The following is a 14,078-nucleotide window of genomic DNA, read 5'->3' as shown; positions in this document are numbered from 1 at the left end:
GGGCTTCGCACAACCTTTGGCGAAGTGTCTCAAAGGAGGTCTGCTGCTCGGGACCCCATGAAAAAGCAACAACCTTCCGGGTCAAACAGGTGAGTGGCACTGTGATCTTGGAGAAATCCTTGATAAATCTCCGATAATACCCTGCCAACCCAAGGAAACTCCTGATCTCAGAGGGTGACTTCGGCACTACCCAATTCATCACCGCCTCAACCTTGGCCGGATCGACCAGTATCCCTTCCTGGTTAACAAGATGTCCTAAGAACTGGACCTACCGTAACCAGAAATCACACTTGGAGAACTTTGCATAAAGTTTCTCCGATCTCAGGACCTCAAGGACCTCCCTCAAATGCTCCTCATGCTGCTCTCTAGATCTCGAATATACCAGAATATCATCGATAAATACAATCACCGATCGATCCAACATCGGCCTACATACTCTGTTCATGAGATCCATGAACACCGCCGGGGCATTGGTGAGCCCAAAAGGCATCACCACAAACTCATAATGTCCATAACGCGTGCTGAACGCTGTCTTCTGGACGTCCTCATCCCGCACTCTCACCTGATGATATCCAGACCTCAAATCGATCTTGGAGAACCAAGATGCTCCCTGCAACTGATCGAACAAATCGTCGATCCTTGGTAATAGGTAGCGGTTCTTGACCGTCAGCTTGTTCAACTCCCGGTAATCAATGCACATCCGGTGTGAACCATCCTTCTTCCTGACGAACAAATAGGTGCTCCCCACAGCGAGCTGCTCGGCCTAATAAATCCCTTCCCCAGCAGCTCCTGAAGCTGCGAGGATAACTCTTGCATCTCTGGAGGTGGAAGACGATAAGGCACCTTAGCAATAGGCGCGGCCCCCGGGACCAAGTCGATACTAAACTCCACCTGCCTCACAGGAGGCACACCCGAAAACTCGTCGGGAAAGACATCAGGAAACTCACGCACCATCGGAACCTCCTCAACCGAACTCGGCCTCCCGGAAGTCACTCGCGTATCCATCACATACGCCACAAAACCCTTACAGCCCTGCTGTAGACACTGGCTCGCCCTAGCGGCCGAACAAAAAGCTGATCCCGAACATGTACCCTCACCGTACACCGAAAGAACTCCCCCACTAGGGTCTCGTATAGTCACCAACTGACGCTCGCAGTCGATAACCGCGCCGAATCTGCTCAACCAGTCCATGCCCACAATGACACAGACATCACCCATCGCAATAGGAACAAGATCAATCGGAAACTCAACCCCGAAAATCTCTAACACACATCCACGGAGAACCTCCGTGGCACAAATCACTCTCTCGTCAGCTATAGAAACTCTCAGAGGCCGACTCAACGACTCACGGCTAACATTGATATGCTGACTAAAAGCCAAAGATACAAAAGATCGACTCGCACCCGAGTCAAATAACACTAAAGCAGGTACAGAGTTCACAAGGAAAGTACTTACACATAACATATCATAAGCATAAATCTCAACATCAAAATAAATACATGAAATAAAGCATACCTGCCACAACATCAGGCTCAGCGCAGACCTCCTCCGCAGTCAACTGGAAAGCTCTCCCACGAGCCCTCGGTGCCTCGGCCTTCACTGGTCGAATGTCAGTAGCCCTGGCAGCAGGTGCAGATCCTTGATGAAGCTGAGGGCACTCGGCCTTCCGATGGCCGGTCTGGTTGCAATGAAAGCAAACCATAAACCCCTTGGGGCAATCCCTAGCGATGTGCCCCTCCTTGCCACACTTGTAGCAAGCACCTAATCGACATGTCCCCTCGTGACCCTTGCCGCATTTTTCCGCAAGTGCGGCCCTTCGGACCTCCCGTCCTCGAATCGGCGGACTTAGTCCGCTTGGCTGCCCGCTGAGACTGAGCCGGCCGCCGATCCACCCGTTGAGACTCGGCCTCCTCCCTGGCCTGGGTCTCCAACTTGATCTCGCGCTTCTTGGCATTCACCTGAAGCTCAGCAAAGGTATGATATGTTGAGTTCGACACGAACTCCTAGATATCCCTCCTCAACACACCCAAATACTGGCTCATCCGAGCCTGCTCTGTGGACACTTGTTCGGGGCAGAACATCGCCCTCTCATGAAACTTCCGCGTGATCACCGTAACTGAATCAGTACCCTGCTTGAGGGTCAAGAACTCCTGAACCAACCGTTCCCTCTGCACCGGGGGAACGTACTCGTCTCTGAACATAGAGGTAAACCTCTCCCACGTCACAGCTGAAATATCTGCCAAAGTGAAGTTCGCCGTAACGAACTTCCACCAATCCTTCGCTCCCAGACGGAGCTGGTTTAAGGCAAACCGTAATCTCAGATGCTCCGGACATGAACAAGTGTAGAAGCATCCATCGATATCAGCAATCCATCTCATCGCAGCGATCGGATCCTATGTCCCGTCAAACTCAGGTGGCTTCGTGTTGCTGAACTCCCGAAACAGCAACGAGTCACCCCCCTGTGGTCTGGCAGTGGCCACAGCTGCGGTAGCTGCAGCGGTTGCAGCCTCAGTCAACGCGGCGTACTGCTCATCAATGGTCTCCATCAAAGTGGTCTTAATAGACCCAAACATCTCCGGAATCTCAGCCCGGATCGCTGCAGCCACCTCCTCATGAATCATCTGACGAATCTCCTCGTCACTCACACTGCTCGTACTCGGTCTGTGGCGTGATCCAACCATGATGCCTCTGAAATACAACATAGAACTATCAGAGACTCTATCGAGCATAATCGCACTCGATAACGCAACCCTACTCAGTCTCCGATACCCCGGGATTCTTACTTGGGTCGCCCACTGACCCGGTGTCTTTGATAGTACGGGCCCAATACTACCGACCACACCGCATCAGCATTCATCCAAATTCCTCTTTCCTAAACCCCGGATCCTGAGTACTCTATTATGAATACCTAGTCTTCTAGCATGCATAACAATTCATATCATATCATATCTCTTAACACATCATTGTAAGGGTATTTTGGGGATCTTTACCGTTCGGGCGCTGGCTGATCGTACACACTGCTTCATTTTTGTTTACCAAAAAATCCTTACAAAAATTTTATGCCGTTGTTTTAAAAAGTTTTCCTCAAATCCTCGGTTTGAGTTCAGTTACGCCCGAAGGTGTACCCGGATCCCTCAAACCAAGGCTCTGATACCAAATTGTAACAACGGCAATTTTAAAACAAAATTTTCATTTCTAAAAATGTATATTCATCCGAAACAAGGCATAAATATCCAACGTATCATATCATAATACAATCATATAAATCCCAAGATCATAAATCATCCATCAGTGTGTACAGATCACGCCGGCGCCTTCCCACGGTCCTCGCTAGTACCTGAAACACATACGCAACAACTGTCAGCATAAATGCTTAGTGAGTTCCCCAAAATACAACTTACGCACATACACCTATCCAGGCCCTGACCTTCTGGTCGATGTGTCTCAGGGGACTTCCGTCCCTCCTGGGTAAACCTTCCGGTCCTACCCACGCCAACCTTACGGTCCACATTACAAAGCCTTCCGGCCCATAACATAATGCCTTCCGGCCCATATCAAGCATATAATACATAGCACACATAATAATTAACTTATCACATATAGCACATGTGTCTCATACCATATCCGACCTTCCGGTCACACAGTCAAAACCCTTCCGGGTATAGTATAGTGAGAAGACTCACCTCGTGAATATCGATAGCTAGCAAATCCTCGAATCACATGTGCTCGATCCTCCAAGCTACAATCTCCCTATATCATCATACGTCTCTTATTAACATTTTTACCACTAAGGTTGACTACCCTTTTTAAGTCAACACTAGTCAACTCTTGGTCAACGGTCAACGGTCAACTTTGACCGGACTCGGCGAGTGCACTAGGGCGACTCGGCGAGTCTAGACGTTTTCACCAATCTCTCTAGGCTTCCCTTTTGACACGTCGAGTAATCCCCCTGACTCGACGAGTTCCACCTGGAAGAATCGCGGGGCCACCCCGACTCAACTCGTCAAGTCTCAAGAACAACTTGGCGAGTCCCAGCTCAACTCAGACCACCTGTCAACCCTCTATGACTCGCCCTGACTCACTGAGTCAACCTATGACTCGACTGGACCACTCACTGGGCGATCTGAAGGCAATCTTCAAGCTACTCACCGAGTCTGATCATCGGACTCGGCGAGTCCATGCCATGCAATCACTCAAACTTGATTCTAAGGTCAGATCTGTTCCAACAATTCATAGATCTGGCCTTCCTAGACTGATTCAACACGTAAAGTCCTTATCTTGGTGTTCATAACACACCCCATGGCTCATAAATGGCATTTTGACCTAAGGCATAAGGATTCCAATCCAAAACCTCCATTGATTCACAAAAAGCTTCGGCAAAGGGACACTCTGGACCTCCAAGGGTCCAGATCTGGTCTAAATCGCTTAAGGGACCAAATGGGCACTCGATCTAGCCACAAAAGGGCTCAACAAGCCCTAAATCAAATGAAAACATCAACATAGCAGAGGATAGCTCGAAGATATTACCTCAAATGCGATGCTCTGGACCCCAAACTCTCAGGAAGTGGCTCCTCTTGCCTTTCCTTAGCTGATCCTCCCTTTTCCTTGCAAGATGACACCTCCAAGATCAATAATGGCCTCCTACTATGCTCCAAACGCTCACACTCGATTAGGGTTTCACTCAAGGGACTGGTGAGCACAAATGACGGCCATAAGGCCCTTTAAATAGGTCCCAAACCCGAGAAATTAGGGTTTCATTAAACAGCGCGGACTCGCCGTGTCCATACCTTGGACTCGCCGAGTCCAGGCGCGAACCCGCGTCCAGAACCGCGGTCCTACTCGGTGAGTCTGAGCTCCAACTCGCCGAGTCCCCTCTCAAAACACCAAAACATAAACATAAAAGATACCTGGAAATCCGGGCTGTTACACTCCAACTCCTCCATTTATTCTCCCTGACCCACAAGCTCGAAGACTTGAAAATTCCAAAATCACTCAAGCCCTACTGGCAATGAAACATAAAGATGGAAACCTTGTGTATACTTATGTCTTAGAAATGAAGTCACACATTGACAGGTTGAGAATGTTAGGTGTCGATATCTTAAGGAAGTTGGCTGTAGATTGGGTTCTTCAGACACTTCCAGAGTCATATAGTGATTTCATTAAGGACTACTATGTGACAAATCACGACATGACTCTTATTGATCTTTCTTATTTGCTCAATGCTGTTGAATCAGAAATGTTTTGGCGCACTGGAAAAGTAAATATTGGTGAATGATAAAATTCTCAAACTTCCATGGACATGGATAATGGTAACATTGGAAGTCCAGAAAAGCTTTATCTTTCCCAATGGAAAAGGATCGACCTTGGTTAACCTGGTTGACCGAAAGGTAAAAGGAAAGGCTAAGTCTGTTATTGTCTCGTGTACCGTTCCCAATGAGTCTATATATTTTTATTATCATGAGGAGGGACAATGGAAGCGAAGCTTCCTTGAATACCTGAAAGATTTGAAAGCAAGTGGAGACAAAATGGTTGCCTCTGCTTTAGGTAAGTCCACTATCTAACTTAATATTAAAGTTCCTAATTGTTGATTCCTATTACATGATGTGACTAGATTGCATCTTGATGTTTAGCAGGATCGAGCAAAAGGAAGGTTAAAAGAAGAGTGTGCTGAATCTGATCGCGAAGATGGATTTCTATCGCATGGTTCGAGGATCGGATTTTTGAGCTACTACTTAGAAGTTATATATTTCTAGGGAATATGTAATAGCATAGTTTCCATTTAAATTTGCATTGTAAGGAATATTTTTCCGCATTTTAATAATGAAATAAAAGTTTTGTTTATTTTATTTTATACTATATCCCCTTACAATGGCATTTATGGAAAATTGGTGTTTGTATGTTTCTAGCAATATTGGAAATATGAGTTTGATTCTCTCATTTGTGGTAGTTTCTGAATTTAACAAATAAGGAAAGGTTCTCATCACCCAAGTTTCAATTGGACAGAAACTTGGAATCATACAGGTTGTAATGTGTGATTAATGGGAATTTTCATCTTTGGGAAATTAAGACTAATTCATTGATCACATGCATATGTGAGTCAATTAAAGGACTAAGGGATCGGGTAGACTGGGTGTGTGCTGGTCAAGGTCCATCACAAAGATCGATTCATCATGATTTACTAAAGTTTAGTAAACATGGTTATACTTGCAAGTTTAAGTATAATTCTGTAATATTGAAAACGTTTTAATGTATGGCAGAACAGATGAAAAGAATCAAATTTGGCAGAGAGATAAATGTGTCTCAAATCTAAAAAGATGGGAGAGTACTTTGGTATCATGTTTTATGATCACCTTAATGATTTGAAACCATATCACAATTTGATCCTCTAAGGACATCTTAGAGTTTTCTTATGGCTGAGAAGAGGAGTCATGAATTGTTGGAATGATTAGAATCAAGAAGATTAATCATACTTCGTTCCAAAAACAATTCTTAGAGTAATACTCCAAGATTATAACCTTCAGTGACCTAAAGTAAGGTTTAAAACACTTGTCAAATGTAGTGTAAAATGTTTTCTACTCTTGTAAATTTGAAATTGGTAAGTTGTGATGTCTTGGATAAGACAAAGACCAACTAAGACCAATTATGTGAAGTGTTTATCTTGATAAGAATGCGCACCAACTCTCGAATATTTGTTCTATGAAGGAATGGTCCTTGACAAGGGAAACTTATATGTTAAGAGGACAGTGGGAGCCTTAAAGATCATGAAAGAGTTTCAAGATTTAATCAAGAGTAAAACCTGTGTTTTATCACTAGCACATAACCTGAGGTTTGTAACCTATCATGTTGACACAATTCTTGTGCCCATTAAGTTGACTATGCATATGATTTCTATTAGTTCTAAATTGTGAGCATAAGAACTTGGAAGCATTGGTGGGCCTTGTGCTACCAAGTGACAAGAAATTTAAGATTTAACAAGTTCAATCCATGTAAGGCTGAATTTGTCACTAACCTTGTCTTGTGATTATGGTTTTGACAAATTCAGATGGATAGGAACTCATACACCATAAAATCTAAGTGTCATGAGGTTTCTCTCCGATTCATGAGAATGATGGTGAGGAAACGCTTTAACTAAGTATATTTTAAGTAGATAGCAATTGTGTTATTTGCATTTTCAAAACTCGTTAGTGGAGCGTGTGTGGTTAACTGGCACACTAACATGGACTTCTGAGAAATGACAAAGGTCTAAACAATTGAGACTATGATTACGGTATCCCTTTTAATAGTTTTTGAAATTGCTTAGACACACATGTGAGCTATCAACGGAAAGGTGTATGAATCTAAATTTTAGAAGTCCAACCGATTTATGAATACATGTGAAAGCTAGTGGGAGCATAAGTGTTATGATAATAATCATCATGTTAGTGGGAGCATGATAATTATGATTATTATTATTGCAAGCTAGCAATGTTAATTATAGAAAGACAAAAGTTTCAATTCGTGAAGTTGCAGGGGTTGAAAAGTTGTTTGCTATAATTAAAGGAGAGGAAATTATACTTCAACATAATTCTAAAAGCTTAGATTGAGATTTTAATCATCTTTAGTCAAGGATATATATATATATATATATGTATGTATTTTATGTTGGAATGGTTGAACTTAAAGAAATTCTATATAAATTGCGTTTTCAAAATTTGATTATGATTACGACATCCCTCTTCATAGTTAAATTTTGAAAGCATGGCAAATAAAAAAATATTATAGCAAAAGACTGGTCTAGTATCATATCTTTATATGAGACATCATGAATTGTGTCCCATATGCTTCAGATATAGGATCGATTTCATGTGCTATAATATTCTTCCTTTCTAAATTTTCCAAATGCTCCGGGCATTTAGAAGGGAACAATCTAGAACTGGATATGACTAAAGTTATTAAGCAATTGTCGAGGACAATCTGAGGTTTGCCAAAGATTGGTTGCTCAGGGACATTTGGAAGTATAGTGTTAATTTTCGCAGGACCATATTGACATTTTCTAAAAAGAGGCAACACTTGTTCTGAAGTGATAGTCAAAATGAGACTATGGAAATGTCTCCATAGGTGGAAGTTATTCAATCTGTGTAAGATTAGAAAGCCTTAATGCAAGAAGGATGTTCAAAGCAATGTACTTTGAATATGAGACTTCGTTTCCATATAGTTGATCTTCTTTAGAATACTCTGTAATGACTAGTAACAAGGTTTTGGTGACTTTATGCATAATCATTACAAGAGGAACATTGCATATAAGTTCAATATCTAACTGATTTCAGTAAATGGTGACAATTAGGAATTCTTATATTTACAATAAGGATTTTGGATTGTGAAATAAGCATCATTGGAATCATATTTAATTGATATATTTCACAAAGTTAGGATCATAGACAAACATAGTTTGCATACATGGAGTATCGCATAACCATTGTTTAGAAAACAAACTGTACATGCTAGGAGCATGGGACAACTATTGTTTTATTCAAGTATTAAGTTGATTATTTGAAACATTATACAATGAATAATGTGTAATGTGTAATCAATATGGTGATGTATAAAAGGTGGTACTATTTATATTCAAAAGGGTTCTGAGACCATATTGGATCCGATTATTATGTTGTTTCACTTTGCATGTTTTGACTTCCAGAATAGCTAGGTTATTCTTTCCGAATAACTAAGTTATTTAAACACTCCACAGTCGTTCATATGTTGGAAGTATGTACGAATTAAGACTGTCACGAATCGAGTTTGTAGATGGCTAAACATGTTTAGACATAGCAATGGATGCTACTGTTGGGTTTTGAGCATTCTAACACTCCTAAGTGTACATGCAACCCTAAATACCTTGGATCTATGTTTTCTCTATTATACATGCAAATAAGAACTTCCAAGGTATCATCCTAATCTAGCATACAAAACAATAACTATAGCAAGATAGAATACATACCTCTTTGATGTAGAAAGTCTTCATGAAGCTTGAGTGCCTAGTGCCCCAAGTGTGACACCTCAAATGGAATCACAATCATCAAAACACTTGGAATGACTTGAGAGAATTCTACACTCATCAAAATCGGCTAGCCCTTTTACTTCACACACTAGTGTGATTCTAGTTACCAATTTTGTCAAGAATAAGATCTTTATATAGTGTTACAATTAGGGTAAACCCTAATTGTCATGACTTTCCATTTCCTTGGATCCATGGGTTCAAATACACCATGGAGCATCCATGAACCATCCTATGGGTTTTAGCCCAACTTGATTATCCATGGAGCATTAGCCCACTATACAAGTATGGATGATTTACACAATCAACCCATATATTTAATTAGTCTTCTTTTGATCACTTAATTAATCCTAGATTAATTCTTGATCAATACTAATTAAATAATCTTATTATTCTTATTATTAATATACTAGAACTTATAATATATTAATAACCATAAGTGTCTTATTTCTCTCATCCAAGTGCATGACGGTATGCAACCCAAATGGACCATGCCGGGTCGGGTCAAGTCTTACCAAATATAGTTATGGACTTAGACATTAATCCAACAGTCTCCCACTTGGATAAGTCTAAAACTATTATTGCGTATGACTTCAGGAACCAACCGGCAATCGTAGCTCTCAAAAGCTTCTGTCGAACTCTGACCTTGTAGATGAACTCTGACCTTTGTCAGTGACTTGTCCATTAGATAAGGGATCATATATTCCTCCATTCTAGATATCATATGGACTGAGACATGGATTATAATCATTCTCTCTGTCCATTTGTTGTTTCTCGATTTCCGATTTATGACGACTGACTAATTGAACAAATCAAATCAGTCCTGGCCCGGCCGAGCACTTCCATTTGTCATCATCAACTCATCGAGGGGCCCACAGATATCGCTTTTATCCCGAAGGAAAAAGGAATGGATAAACTTCGACTCATATGGCTTGTTCTACTACTTGTTGAATCATACACAAAGGCATGTTTTATAGCACAGAGTTACCAAATGCGGTTTCGTGCAATCAATGTACTATCAACTCATAGTAACAACTCATATCTCTAGGTTTGAAGAATATAAGATATTATCGTCTCATGATCACTCGTGATAAAATCCATGAAGTGATTCCAATGAGCGCGGGTTGAATCCAATACTCAGAACTTATGAGCACTCATGATTGTTGTAGCCTTGTCCAACACCTTAGACCTCTACAACCCATCATGACAGTCTTAATTCATATCTACTTCCAAAATATGACCGACTGTGGATGGTTTGAGTAACTTAGTCATTCCGGAAGAATAACCTAGTTTATTCGGGAAGTCAAAACATGCAAAATGAAACACAATAATAATTGAATCCAATATGGTATCAACCCTTTGAACATAAATAAAACACCTTTTATTTATCACCATATGATTACACATTATTCATTGTATACTGTTTCAGCTATCAACTTTATTCTTGAATTTAAAACAATAGTTGTCCAATGCTCCAAGCATGTACACTATGTTTTCTTAAACACTAGTCATGCCATACACCAAGTATGCATACTATGTTTGTCTATGATCTTTACTTTGTGAACTAGATCAATTGAACATAACTTCAATGATTCTCTTTTCACACTCCCAAATCCTTACTGCAAATGCAAGAATTCCGAATTCATGCCATTTACTGAAATCTGTTAGATTCTAAACTTATATGCATTGATCCTCTTGTAATTATTATGCACAAAGTCATAAAGACTTGACAACAAACATTACAGAGCATTCCAAAGGAGATCAACTTCCTGGAAACATCCTTCTTGCATTAAGTTTCCTTAATCTTACACAGATTTGAAAATCCTAACTTTGAAACATTTCCAGATTCCATTTTGACCATCACTTCTGAACAACAGTTGCCTCCTTACAGACTATGTCAATATGGTCCTTCCAGAATTATCACTATACTTCCAACTGTCCTTGAGCAACCAATCTTTGGTAAACCTTAGATTGTCCCCGACAATTGTTTAATCCTTTCAGTCATATCCAGTTCTAAACCTTTTCCCTTCTTAATGCCCCAGGCATTTTGAAAATTTTAGAACGGATGATTATAGCACATGTAATCGATCCTATATCCGAAGCATATGCGACACGATTCATGATGTCTCACATAAAGACTAAACCAGTCTTTTGCTATAACATTTCCATTTCAATTTGCCAAGTTCTCATAATTCAGATTATGAAAAGGGATGCCGTAATCATAATCGAATTTTAGAACGCAAATAATGGACCCATATACAGAATTTCCTTATGTTGAGCCATTCCAACATGAAATTCATATATATATCCTTGACTAAATGATTAAAACCTCACGATCTAAGCTTATAGATTCGAGATGAAGTATAATTTCCTCTCCCTTAATTATAGCAAAACAACTTTTTCCCAATTGAAACTTTTGTTAACATTGCTAGCTTGCAATACTTAATATAATTATCATGCTCCCACTATCATGATGATTATTAGCATAACACTTATGCTCCCACTAGCTTTGACATGTACCCAGAAATCAGCTGGACTTCTAGAAATCAATACTTTATTGACTTTCTTACCAAAGTTCAAATTTCTGATACTAGATTGTTTTGATAAGACTTTATCAGAATCATACACCTTCCCTTAGATACCACACTTGTGAGTCTAAACAATTATGAAGAGGTATGCCGTAATCATAATGGTTAGACCTTTTTGCCACTTCTCACAAGTCCATATTAGTGTGCCGGTTAACCACACGCGCTCCACTAACGACTTTGAGAATGCAAATATCACAATTGCTATCTAGCTAAAATCTACTTAGTGAAAGTGTTTCCTCACCATCATTTGCATGAATCGGAGAGAAACCTTATGACACTTAGATTTACTGGTGTATGTGTTCTTATCCATGTGAATTTGTCAAAACCATAATCATAAGACAAAGATAATGACAACTCCAAAACCATATGGATTGAACTCAATCTTAACTTCTTGCCACTTGGCAGCTCAAGGGCCTTCCATTGCTTCCAAGTTGTTATGCAACACATTGAGAACTCTAAGAACTCATATGCAAATTCAACTTTAACTGGAATGGGCACAGAATATGTCAACACGATAGGTTATAAACCTCAAGTCGTGTGCTAGTGAAGAACTTCAGGTTCTCTTCTTGATTAGTTCTTGAGACTTTCAAGACCTTTAAGACTCCCACTGTCCTCTTGACCTATAAGACTCCCTTTTCAAATATCCAAGAGATAGTGTGGATTCTAATCAAGACAAACACTTCACACAATTGGCCTAAGTTGGTCTTTGTTTTATCCATAACATCACAACTTACCAATTTCAAATGTACAAGAGTAGAAAACTTTTACTCTTACATTTGACAAGTGTTTTAAACCTTCTTTAAGACATGTCACTCAAGTTACAATCTTGGAGTATGACTCTAAGACTTGTATTGGAACGAAGTATGACTCATCTTCTTGATTTAACCATTTCAACAATTCAAGATCCCTCTTCTTAGTCATAAGAATGCACTAAGATTTCCTTAGAGAACTAATTGTGCTATGTTTTCTTAATCATTAAGATGATCACAAAAGCTGATACTAAAGTATTCTCCCATCTTTTGAGATTTGAGAAACTTTTATCCTTCTGCCTAAATTGATTCTTCTTATTCGCTCTGCCATACATTGAAACCTTTTTTCCAATGTCTCAGAGTTACACTTAAGCTTGTAAGTATAATCATATTTACTGAACTTAAGTAAATCATGACGAATAATCTTATCAACTTTTGTGGTGGACTAAATCAGTGCACAAGACTATGTACTCGATCCCTTAGTCCATTACTTGACTCACACATCCATGTGAATAAGTAATTAGTCTTAATTTTCCAATGCTTGAAAGTTCTCATTCATCATGCTATACAACTTGCATGATTCCAAGTTTCGGTCCACTTGAAACTTGGGTGATGAGAATCTTTCCTTATTTGGTAAATTTAGACATTACCACAAATGAAAGAATCAATTTCATATTTCCACTCTTGCTTTTAATGGAATCATATAAGCAACAATTTTTCCTCAAATGCCATTGTAAGGATATTTTAAAATAAATAAAATCAAAAATTTTCTTTTATTTTTAAACTTTGTGGAAAACTTATCCTTACAATCCATATGAAAACTTGTTGTTACCTATTCCTAAGCAATATCTCATAACTCCTAAGAAGTAGCTCAAGAATCCGATCTTCAAACTATGCGATAGAAATCCATCTACGCCATCAGATTCAGCATATTCTTTCTTTAAGTTTCTTCACTTTTCTTTGATTCTTAAAACATCACCATGTGACCCAGCACATCATGTATCAAGAATATCAGAACAAAAAACTTAACAAAGTTAGATAGTGGACTTTACCTGAAGTAGAATCAAACTTATTGACTTTAACATCCTTAGGTAAATTTTGGCAGCTTCGCAACCAATGCCCCTTTCTTTGGCAATACAAACATATGGACCCTTTGATAATGGTACACAGGACTATCACAGACTTAGTTTTTCTCTTTACCATTTGGTCAACCGAGTTGACTATGGCCGATCCCTTTCCATTGGGAAGAGAATGCTTTTCTGGATTTCCTGTGTCACTATTATCAATGTCCATCAAGTTTTAAGAAAGTTGATCTTAGATAAGATCATTAAGGGTCTTGTTATAGTCTATTTCATAGGTGTCCCAAAGGAACTCACTATGTGACTTAGAAAGTGATTGAACCACCAACTTTCTCAAGACTTTGACACCCAACTCTCCCGGCTTGTCAATATGTGACTACATCTCCAAGATGTGATCACACCTAGACCTTGCCTTGGCAATTAGGGCTTGAGTGACCTTAAACTTTTCAAGAACTTGTGGGTTAGGGAGAATAATTGGAGGAGGAGAAAGAAGTATGATATCCAAGGGACATCATCTTCATTAGGAAACCTTGTTTCAAGAGATTCGGGAAGATCATAGGTGTCTAAACCAGACATCTTTTGGGAGATATTCAAGATAGTTGATTTAAAGTCCTTAATATGACACCCAATA

This window comes from Lactuca serriola, chromosome 8 (assembly GCF_051521515.1).
Source record: "Lactuca serriola cultivar US96UC23 chromosome 8, Lser_US96UC23_V15, whole genome shotgun sequence".
Taxonomy (NCBI): Eukaryota; Viridiplantae; Streptophyta; class Magnoliopsida; order Asterales; family Asteraceae; genus Lactuca; species Lactuca serriola.
Note: the sequence above shows the minus strand (reverse complement) of the source record.